Source organism: Mastigoproctus giganteus, chromosome 4 (genome assembly GCF_048544385.1).
Source record: "Mastigoproctus giganteus isolate SK-2022 chromosome 4, ASM4854438v1, whole genome shotgun sequence".
NCBI lineage: Eukaryota > Metazoa > Arthropoda > Arachnida > Uropygi > Thelyphonidae > Mastigoproctus > Mastigoproctus giganteus.
In genome coordinates, this window is record NC_143578.1 from 50000660 (window position 1) to 50012177 (window position 11518).

The following is an 11518-nucleotide window of genomic DNA, read 5'->3' on the forward strand; positions in this document are numbered from 1 at the left end:
CACTTGAAAGTCCCGATTTTCGTCTTTGCAGCTCGTGGGAGAGAACAGCATGAACAGAGGCAGTGTTGATGCACACACCGCTGGCTTCTTTCCCAGTATGCTCAGTAATAATCGGAGCATTAAAGGGCGAGTGCAGGGCATGTTGGCTTGGATGCAATGAAGAGAAGGCTTTTCATTTTGCAGACTGTCCGGGCAGTCGTTGACTGTTCCTTACTGGAGGGAATCTGGGGTGAATTTGCATGTCACTAGATTGCTTCGCGGACGCTCTCAGTCTATGCTGAGTGATTGGAAGACATGGGATGTGTGGGATCCAGAATCCTCTTCCTATAGTGTCAGTTAACAGCAAATTTCTCTAAATTGACATTGATGCCCAGGATTCTTCCAAGCATCTGGTAGGTAAGAAGCGATGTGATAAGTGGGGGCGTGAGTGAAAAGGGCAAATAGTTGGTGGTGGCTCGGAGCTGGGCAGGTGGAATCCTCCAGCCACAGAGATCCCAGAATGAAGGAGATGTGATGAGACCGGTTAGCATCTTTATCGTGATTACCAGTCTCCTTTGTTCAATGAGAGAGGACAGCCTGGGCCATTTCAGTCGTATGGGCTTGGGGTGGTATCCTGTGTTTGTAGGTTACCCACTTGAGGAGCCAGTACTCTGCTGCTCAGATGGGTTTTGTGTTCATGGGTGCTGCCGACACCAAGATTTCTGCTGCATAAGGTAGCGGGGGTATATGATGGTCCTGACATATTTTGTTGCGGTAACCTTGTCTGAGACGTAATGAAGGTGCTGCTTCGCTCTCCATTTCAGGTGCGCCGCTCGCCTGATGAGTTTTTCGATGTGGTGGTTAAATGTCAGCTTTGTGTCAAAAACCACCCCCAAATCTAAATGACATGAAACAGGAAGTATGGATACTGCATTAATCTTTGGCGAGATGGTTATGGGCTCTTTCTTAAAGGAGTTTATCCTTCCAGATATTAGCACTGCAGATTAGTGATGGCAGAGTAATGGTGTGGTGAGTGTTTCGTGGTGCACATTGGGTCTTTTGATACCAGAGAAGCAATATTTGGATACCACATGTTATCTGGAAATTATTTCCGAGCAGGCGTAGCCCTTAATGACTGTAGCTTATCCATCTGTGAATGGATTCTTCCAACAAATAATGTACCGTGTCACAAGGCCAGAATTGTACAGAACTAGTTCCAGGAACATGAGACCGAATTCAGCCTACTGCAGTAGCCTCTCCACTCGATAGATCCCAATCCAGTTGAGAACCTGCAGGTTGAGGTGGGGCTATTTCTTCGGAATAGAGATCCGCAACTATCCAATTTACAACAGCTGTGAATTTTCTTCTGCATAGTAGGAATCAAATCCACTCCAAATATTTTCCTTCTCTGATGAACAGCTATCTCACCTGAAGTTCTAAAGTAGTTGCAGTTTAATTTTGGTGTTCTGAAACATTAATATAATCACTCTAAGAACTGCTACTCTTCATATTGTAAACCAGTTCCTTTTCAAAACTTTTTTTAAGTACTCGTATTGAAGCTAGAAAATGCCAATCTTCTCCACGAAAAGGTGTCAGTATTCATTTTGAAGACTGAGAAGGCCGAGTCTTGTCAGTGTTCTGCCCTGTACACGTAGTCCCAGCTTTTAAATCTTTTCTGGTTGTTCCCGATGATAAGACCCAAAATGGAATACAGAAATGTTGCCAGTTAATTAAGTAGTCTATTGCATAGTAGTTTAACGTATTTAATCAATATTTTGTACAATATAAAATTCACTTCATAAATATTCACCTGGTTTAAGTATGAATCCTTGTTTATACGCTGGTACCACCACTAGGTCAGTGGAGTTTACAATTAATTGACAATAAATACAATGATTAACCCTCTTTAGCAGTCATGCGAGCTTGAACCACGATTCACTCAAACACTTGTCACTGTCTTGCTTGATCACTCAGCTACGTTGGGCTTAAATTAATATAATTCATTCACTTTAAAAACATGTATTTTATTATAAATTTGCAACAAGATTAATTTTCATAAAAACGCAATTTTGATAATCAGCTTCTATTACTAATTTCTGCAAGGGCTGTTCAATAAAGAATGAACATAATTTTTCGTGAACAACCGTACTGCTTGCTATTTCTAGCTGAGCAGAGGCGCAAAAAACATAAAATATAAGTATATGAAAATACTGGGATACTCCATTTATCGCGTAGTGGTTAACAGTGCATACTGAAGTATCTATGGCAACACAACGCATATCATTGGGTATGGCACGAATTGTTTTTAAACAGGCGACGGAAGGCAGTTTCTTTGGAGAGCAGTAGTGGTGGATAGCATGGGCTTTTCCTGTAAAATAAGGTGTATTGATTTTAAAACATTACCATCCAACTTCTCTTTTTTTTTTTCCCTTTTTTTTTTTTTTTTTTTTCAAAGCTAAGAGACATTTCAGTAATAAATATCTGAAAAGGCCTGTACCAGTGGAGTAGCACAAACCAAATTGCATTTTAATTGGATAATCCTGTTAACCGAAATAATGAATAAAAAAATAAAATTATATTAAATATTTTTATTTTAATATATTTAAATATATTAATTTTTTTTGAGATTAAGACAACGTCTTAGTCTCCAAAAAAAGGGGGGGGGGGAAGCAATGTCATACTGTTTTCAAGGTTAAAAAAGTATAAACTATAAAATAATTAGTTTTATTTTATTTTCAAATTAGATATGTTGATTTACTTCATAAAAAGGGTTTTAATATTTAAATCAGTTTTAATATTAATACATATAACAAACTAAGATAGATGTCGCATGAAAATTGTGATTCCTTAATGGATTCATTTAGTGGATTTATATTTTCAAGTTTAACCAAATCATCATCATCAGCCATTTTCAATCCACTGCAGGATGAAGGCGTCTCCAGCAACTTTCCAGTTCCTTCTGTTTTGTGCGATGGCCATCCATTTACTACCCACAAACTCATGAATTTCATCTGTCCATCGCCGTTGTTGTATTCCAGGTTTTCTCTTAGCTCCTCTTGGGTACCATTCTGTTATTTTCTTAGTCCATCTGTCATCATGTCTTCGAGCTATGTGTCCTGCCCAAGACCATTTTAGTTCTTTAGTTTTGATAAGAATGGCCTTTACTTGAGTTTGCTGCCTAAGCCATGTGTTTCTCTTCTTATCTGACACTCTGATTCCCAATATAATTCGTTCCATTCTTCGCTGTGTAGTTCTCAGCTTCTCTTCCATTCTTTTGGTGAGTGCCCAAGTTTCACTTCCATAAGTCATGGTGGGGAGTATACATTGGCTCATTATTTTACGTTTCAGACAAACTGGGATATTGCTCTTCAGTATGTGACTGTATTTCCTGAATGCTATCCATCCAAAATTTATTCTTCTCTTGACTTTCAGCCAATTATCATTATTGCAGCTAATAACTTGTCCCAGATAAGTATATGACTCCACTTTTTCAATTACTGCTCCTTCAGTCATTATATCCCTTTCTGTGGCATACTTGTTCATCATTACTTTGTTTTTAGCCATATTCATTTTTAGTCCAAAATCCTTATTAACTGTGCATAACTGATTAAGATTTTCCTCTAATTCTTTGGGATCGTGGCTTATGACCACATTTAACCAAATTTAACCAAAAGAGGGTGCTAAGTTCGATTAAATCGTCTGCTATGAGCGAACTCTAGCTGAAATGAAATGACTATGATTTTCAGTAAATAAGGTACTTTTAAAATTAAAAAAATATATATACGAGATAACGTTATTATTTATTTTTCTATTTCTTTTTTATCGTTAGAGTTTTATAGTTTGTACTGCGAAAGGTTATGAAGCCAGGGTTTTATATTGAGTTTTAGTGAGGGAGCTGTAGTTGAAAATCTTAGATTTTGTCATTTAACATCCCATTACTTGAAGAGCAGCAACGCCATTGATCTCTACTGTTAAATGCAGGCATTTTGATTAAGTCTGAAATCTGGAATAAAAAAAAAAAAAAAAAAAAAGTACCGTTTAAGGTAACGTACAGTTCAGACAAACGGAAGTTATCACTAGCAAACGTCAGGAATAGCTGACTAGTCGTTGCGGTAGTATCACTTAGAAGTCGGCGTCCTGTGAAGTCCGGAAAGACGCTACGAAGGGTTGTAAAAATCAATCGACTCTGATCACTTCCTAGTGGTCATCCTTCGAGGACGGAGCCTTACAGTTATTCTTGGCGTTCGAGTAGATGACCCCTGTGAACAACAATAGTCTGTGGTATAGCGGCGATTTCATTCAAAGGGTGTCTTGCCGTGATAAAAGTGGTTGTGGTTTTTTAAAGTAAGGAGGCGGCTTGTTTACATCGTCTTCCCTTCTATTTTCCCCAAAGAAAGTTTTGCTGCTTGGTTGAGGTGAGTAAGCAGCGCAGAGAAAGAACGGTCATTACCAGATTCACATAACATTATGTGACACGTGACATCGCTGGTGGCAGGGGTTCAAGGCTGAATCCAGAAAGAATAATGCTTACAGATTTTTATCGGATTACAAATCGGAATTCCTCATATTGGGACCGCATTATAAAATAATTTCGCTCACAATTTTTATTCTTTCTTCTATAAATATCGCAATTTTTAACTTATTAAGCATGCTGTCCCCTCCCTGTGATATCTCTTAGCAACAGCTTTGGCCTTCCCCATACTGCTACGTAGTACGTAATACTAATTCTATGAATAATTATAACGAGCTTAATTATTTGTAAATTCATTAATATTTTTAGTATTTATTATAAAAAATAAAGTGATTGAATATTAGAATGTAATATTTATTTAACGAAATTTAAAGAATTACAATATTGTTGGACGATTCACGCTCGCGTACAAGAAATATTCAGGCATGTGCGACAGTTTGAATAAATTCAAGGAAGAACTAGACAAATAATTGGAAGGGTGGAAACAGGTTTTGTGGAAAGGGTTTTTTTTTCTTTTTCTTTTTTTTTTTTGAGTGATGCTGTATAAGCTTGCTTTCTTGCGTCAATTGTCGCTATTAATACTAATACTAAAATTGGTTTAGAATTATGGATTAAAACGGGTTATTATGAATGATTTTTTAATGGCGACTGCAAACACGAAAGCCAAACACATAAGTGCGTGTCGATGTCTTAAGCAGTGACAAACTGCTGGTATGACATCAGACGAATAAACCTATAAATTTGACTTAGCTAGTTTTCTTGCTGACGCTCATTCCATCAGCTTATGATCGATCAATTGGTAGAATCGCCATCTTCTCCAAACCTGGCGGAAAAGACTTGAGTTCGAATCCCGTCGATTACGTAAGGAAATTTTAAGGGCTTTCCCCCCCCCCCCACAACGCGGCTGTGCTATGCGGTCTCAGGCGAGGTAGCATGGTCCCCCCCCCCCCGGAAACTTCGGTTTTTTGTCCAGAAAACAGAAAATCGACCATAGAACAACCGCAATTTACAGACAATATACACGGAACATATGGCCTTGGTCGCTGATGCTCCTAAAACTAAACAACATAGGTTGTAATAGCTCTACTATTGTCTGCCTACTTACATACGAGGGTTGATCATTTAATTCGCTGACGGTGCAAGATGCTATCTGAATCTTCAGTGGATTTCTCCTTCTCGATATACTTTTCCATAAACTTTACGCACTTTCGCCACCGTCGTACCCACGCATTAAATGGGTGTTTGCAAGTCATTTTTCGAAAGACTGCGAAGTGCTGCCGTTTGGGCTCTGCGAGCATCGTTGTGTCCGACGCGAAACGTTTGCCTTTCAGAGCTTTCTTCAGACGTGAAAACAAGAAGAAATCACTTTTATTTATTTATTGTACAGCTCTTAGTTTAGTTTATTTAGCTTGTTTCACTTACTGAATAAATGTTATTAGATTTTGTTGTAATTTTTGTTGGTAGCAGTCCTGTTAGTAGGTATCTCTCGCCCTCTAAGTTTGGGACTCTGATGCAACTTTGCCAATGGACCTTGATAAATCCGGTCTTTACCATCGAACTTGGCAACCATCACGGTTGCAAATGAGACCGCGATTCCTATAAGGGCCAGAAACGTCTAGAGCTTTTTTATTATTTTTTTTTATTTCAGTTTTGAAATGCTGCTCCCATAACTTGTGATGCGACAAGGCATCAGAAGTGATGCCTTGTCGCATCACATCAGGTCATTCCTAGCAGACTCCTAGTTACCTTGTATTGCCTACATTGTGCATTGCTTACAGGGAAATTCACTCCACTGTGTATAGTATGTGAAGTTAAAAAAATAGGAAAGAAAAGAAAATTACATACCATCACACTACAGAATGGTACATAATAGAGGATTAACTAGGTGGGATATGTGTGTGCGCGCGATAGTTGCTAAGGCAGCTAATGCTCTGAAGCGCAGTACATAAAAATTAACCTTTAATTGTGTTTACCGTATATGCTTTAGTGTGTCTTGTTTTGCTGAAGGGTATTCTAAATATCGGACGGCCACCACAAATAAAAATTTGAAGGTAAAACAGTTAAACTAACAGCGCAGCTAAAATATCTTGGAATCATCCTTGGTCCAAAATTGTCATTCCAACCACGTCTTAAATATCTGAGGGCAAAGATCAGAAATTATGCTGCCCTGGTTGCCAGTCTCACAACGTGATTGGGGACTGAAACGGCGCACTCTGTCATTGTTTTACAAGGCCATATTTATTCCAGCTATTACCTATGCTTCTGGCATCTGGTTCACGAAGGCCACAACTGCAACAAACACTCGAAACCATTCAGCGTTCAATCCTCTTAACCATCACCCGTGCTTGCTGCACGGCTAGCACCTATGCACTACAGACTTTGGCTGGTGCCCGTCCACTTGATTTGGAAATCGTCCGCTGTGGACTTCTGTATTAACTGTCCAAAGGGATCCCCTATATACCTTCCTAGGCTTCACAGTGGATCTGGCGAACAGTCGCAGAGCAGAAAATAAATGCCTTGTTACCAATCTGCAGCAGGTATGGCAAGAAAGATGGACAAACTCACCTAAAGGAGAAATCACGCGAAAATTTTACCCTGACATTGGCAGAGTGTACTCGAGTTCTCCCCTTTGGTTCTCCTCCGGCCTGTACCCAACTTTTCTCTTGACCGGACACGGATCTATTAAAGCCAAACTCTCCTTGCTGGACATTGCGGACCTGTTCCTGTGGGGGGTTGGAGAGCTGGCAACACCACCTGATGTATGACTGTCCATTATACGACGACCTACGATGCATCCTCATTACTAGGATAACATACCTACCAACAAACCGTGAGAGCCATCTGTTAGACTCTGAACAGGATTACCACGCCTTCACATGCTTCGCACAAGACCTCTTCACACGACGGAAAACTCAGCAAGTGGCCAACAGAGGAAATAATATCGACAGTCGATTGTAAATAAAAAAAAGTATCCAAATTAGATTCTTGTGTATTACTGAGTGGACAAACAACACAACCTTGACGAACTTATATAGGACTTTGTCCTACTCCTAAGAGAGTTGCCTTGGCCTCATGGCAACAAACTCTTTTTTTTTTTTTTCTTTCCTTTTCTTTTTTTTCCCTTCTCTCTTTTTTTCCCTTCTCTTTTTTTCTACTCCCCCTTTTTTCTCTCTCTCTCTCTCTCTCTCTCTCTCTCTCTCTCTCTCTCTCTCTCTCTCTCTCTCTTTTTTTTTTTAACTTGGTCTCTGTCCAGGAAGCTTAGGCGACCCTGGCAGCGACCAGCCAGAGAAGCAATTTGTACTGTACAGCCTGGCTCACCTCCTAGTTCTGTGTACAACGTGGGGTCCCAACAGGGGTCCCTCGATCAAGAAGCCAGAAGAACAACAGAACCCAACATAAATCTACATAAACCCACACTCCACATACTTCTGGCATTTACAGAGTACTGTTGTCTTGGGCAGGACACATAGCTCGAAGACATGATGATAGATGGACTAAGAAAATAACAGAATGGTAAACAGAAGAAAACCTGGAAGACAACGACGGAGATGGATAGATGAAATTCATGAGTGTGTGGGTAGTAAATGGATGGTCATTGCACAAAACAGAAGAAACTGGAAAGTTGCTGGAGAGGCCTTTATCCTGCAGTAGATTGAAAATGGCAGATGATATCCTCACAAGAGTACTAAAGGCGCACTTGTGGGAAACCACCGGTGGCGCCTCACCCCCAAACACTATGTGTCTTGTTTTGTGGGACAAAACAGCAGCTACAGAGAATACTGATTAACTCAGACGATAGCGAAAAAAAAAAAATAAAATAAATAAATAATAATAATAAAACTTCTGTAGCATATTAAACTAGAATTAAACAGAACAGTTATTTGCTTTCAATAAAGAAGTACGCCTTTACAGTCTTTACTCTTCACTTTTTGTTCTAGCAATATTTATTACTTCAGCACATAAGCACATTCTAATTCTAATTCTTCCTTTATTAATTGGTTATGAGTTTGTTGAGTTAAATTTACCTGCGTAATCAGATTATCATATTTTTCTAACGTAAAGCTCATTGATCATTTTAATTTATTAATATCTTGGAATTTCAACTGGAATTTCTAGTTTATCAACTTTTTTGCTTTCTTTTCTTTTTTTTTTTCATGTTGGATTGTGTCTTCACTCGAATCAGAATCTTTTCGATCGACACTGCGCTGGCCGCCATCTAGCGGCTAATAGTCGCACCTTCCTCTGTGTCCTTTAGATATGGTTTGTTTTCCCTTTGGTTATATTCTGATAAACAGAATTCCATTATTTATTTGTTGCTGTAGGATTCGATTTACTTTTAATTTTAAAAATTATACCTAAAATAAATGATATGACTCGTTTTTAATTTATAAAGCCCCCCCCCCCCCCATTTCGAGTGTGGAGATCTAGTGAGTACAGCGCCGGGCACCTCTTCTGTTGGGAGAAGAGAAATTTAACTTACATACTCGGAAAAAAATATTTACTTAGCATATCCTCGATTTAACGGAATTCGAAAATGACGGATAGCGTCCACTGAACAAGCTTTTCGTGTGTACCGAACCCAGCGAAGTAACTACCAGTCTCCTCCCCTCCCCTTCCGGCTGCCCCCTTCTTCCTCTGGTGGGACATGTTCCCGCTGATCTGTCTGGGGTCGCCTTCGTATAGCCCCATATTTCTTTCTGTCTGGCCCTACTCTAACTAAAACGACAGCGTCTCTCCCCCTAAATTAACACAGACAAATTACTAGCGTCAAAATTCCAACCTCACTCTCATTAATGTACAATGTACCTGCCGACAATACCATGGCTACGCCACTGCAGACCAGTCTATTCCTACACAACTAGGTGTTGTGCCCAGTTGTGTAAGGCTATGTAAATGTAAAGTCAATTCAGTATATGTCTGACTTTCGAGTTTAACGGACAAAATTCAAATTATTATATTAGGGCCACCCATAATTTTTTACGTATGCCAGTATATGTATTATGTCTGTAAATTGCGTGTGTTCTCAGGTCGGTTTGCCTGTTTTGCTGTACGGAAAAACCCGGTTTCTGGGAAAAAAACCTTGCTGTCTACGTCTGAGACCGACTAACTCAGCCACGGAACAAAAAAGGTCGTTAAAGTTCCTCGCGTCATCCGAACCCAGGCCTTTTCCACCCGGTGTGGGGAAGGAAGGTGACGATACCACTGTGCTACGCGCGCAGACAATTTAACGGACAATTAGATTTAAACGAACACGAGAGCGTTCGTTTAAATCTAATTGTCGAAAATGACAGTTCCAAATCACTGGTTTTTTTTTCTTAGCCAAAAAGTCTTACAGCTCTGTGACCAGTCGTTGTCATGTTGCAAAACCCACTTTATTGCTAGTAATGTATTAATGCATTGAGACATTAGGAGGTGTGTGAAAGGTTTAAAGGAGTGATTTAAAGGCAATAACTCTCAATTTTAGTGAAATAATGAATAAAATTTCAGTTAAATATTTTTTTATTCTAGTTACTTTACTCTCAGACTTATTTGTTGATACATCATTGAGTATTGTCATAAACTAATAGCATAGCTGCAGGATGAAAAAAATTTTGTTTTTTTGATTCCACTATAAAGTTTGGGATCACAGCATACAACATACTGAGAAGGCGACTTGTTCACACACACCCATGTTGACCGACCCTCATCGATACCTCCTCCTTCAGTGGGAAGATGGGCGTATCGATGACGGTCGGGTGCACCTTTTCTGGACATTAGACTACTAGAAAAGTGATGCTTAGTCTGATGAATCAAGGTTCCAGCTCCATCGTGCCGATGGATGGGTGAATGTTCAACGGCGTTGAACAGCTGCAACCAGACGAAACGGTTGGACGAAAACAGGACGGCGATGGTGGCATCACGGTTTTGGGGATGTTTTCATGGACCCCATTGGGTCTCCTCATCCCACTGAGCACAATCTAGCCTCCAGATCATACTTTACATTGTTTCTGACAAAGTTTTACCCTTCGTGGTGACCGTATATCCGAACAGCACTAAACTCTTTCGGCAACACAAACCCCCTCCCTCATTGTGCAAGAACGGTTCGAGAATCACGAAGCATTTCGTGTACTCTCCTGGGTGCCAAATTCCCCTGTCATCAATCCAATTGAACATTTGTGGGGTACCGTGAAACACAGCATTCACCAGTCCACACCAATGCTTTGCTTCGTTGCCGAACTCTGGGATGTCCTTTTGTCCAGCTGGTCCACGATATCTGAGGACACCTTGTACAGAGTCGTAGAGCCGATGCCACGCTGGGTGCAAGCGATTATTACGACGAAAGGAGGCCCAACATGCTATTACGTAGGAAGGCACAATTTTTGGGCTCATGAGTGTACTTCTGCACTCTTCTGCCATCTACCGGAAATTCCCGAAACCTGAGTGGTTATATGGTGGCGCTTCCACTCTGTGAATTAAATGATCAGCTTGTGAATATTAAACTTCATATGATTATAACTTCCCTTTATAAAAATATTATAAAATATTAATAATTCATGTGGAGTTATTTAGTTTATGGATTATCCGTGCATGAGTTTTCTTTTCTTTTATTTATTTTTTTATTATTATTATTTTTAAATTTCATCACTTAACGAATTTATCGTAGACATGAAACAGCACATTGTCATTAAACTAAACTACGCTTTCAGTTTTCTGTAACACTTCCGCAGATTGTATGTTTCCAACAGTCTGTAAGGTTCCCCCACCCTCTCTTTTATTTTGGAAGAACAAAAATAGTTTATATTTGGATTTTGCTATCATTGAAGTGTCCAATGAGAACTTCTTCCCAGTCTGCATTATGTGTGAAATAAAAGAGAGAGATTCTGTTTAAAAAGCCTTCGCTCTGAAAGCCAAACTAACACAATAAAATTTATATTTTATTTTCAATATAAAGATTAATTATAAAAATTAAAGATTAATAAAGATTTTTTTTAAATCTTTTTTGTACAGTACTTTTATGTATGTATTCCTTATCACTTGTTAATAAAATGAAAAACTGAAAAAAAAAGCAAAAAAACGATTCATTAGGGT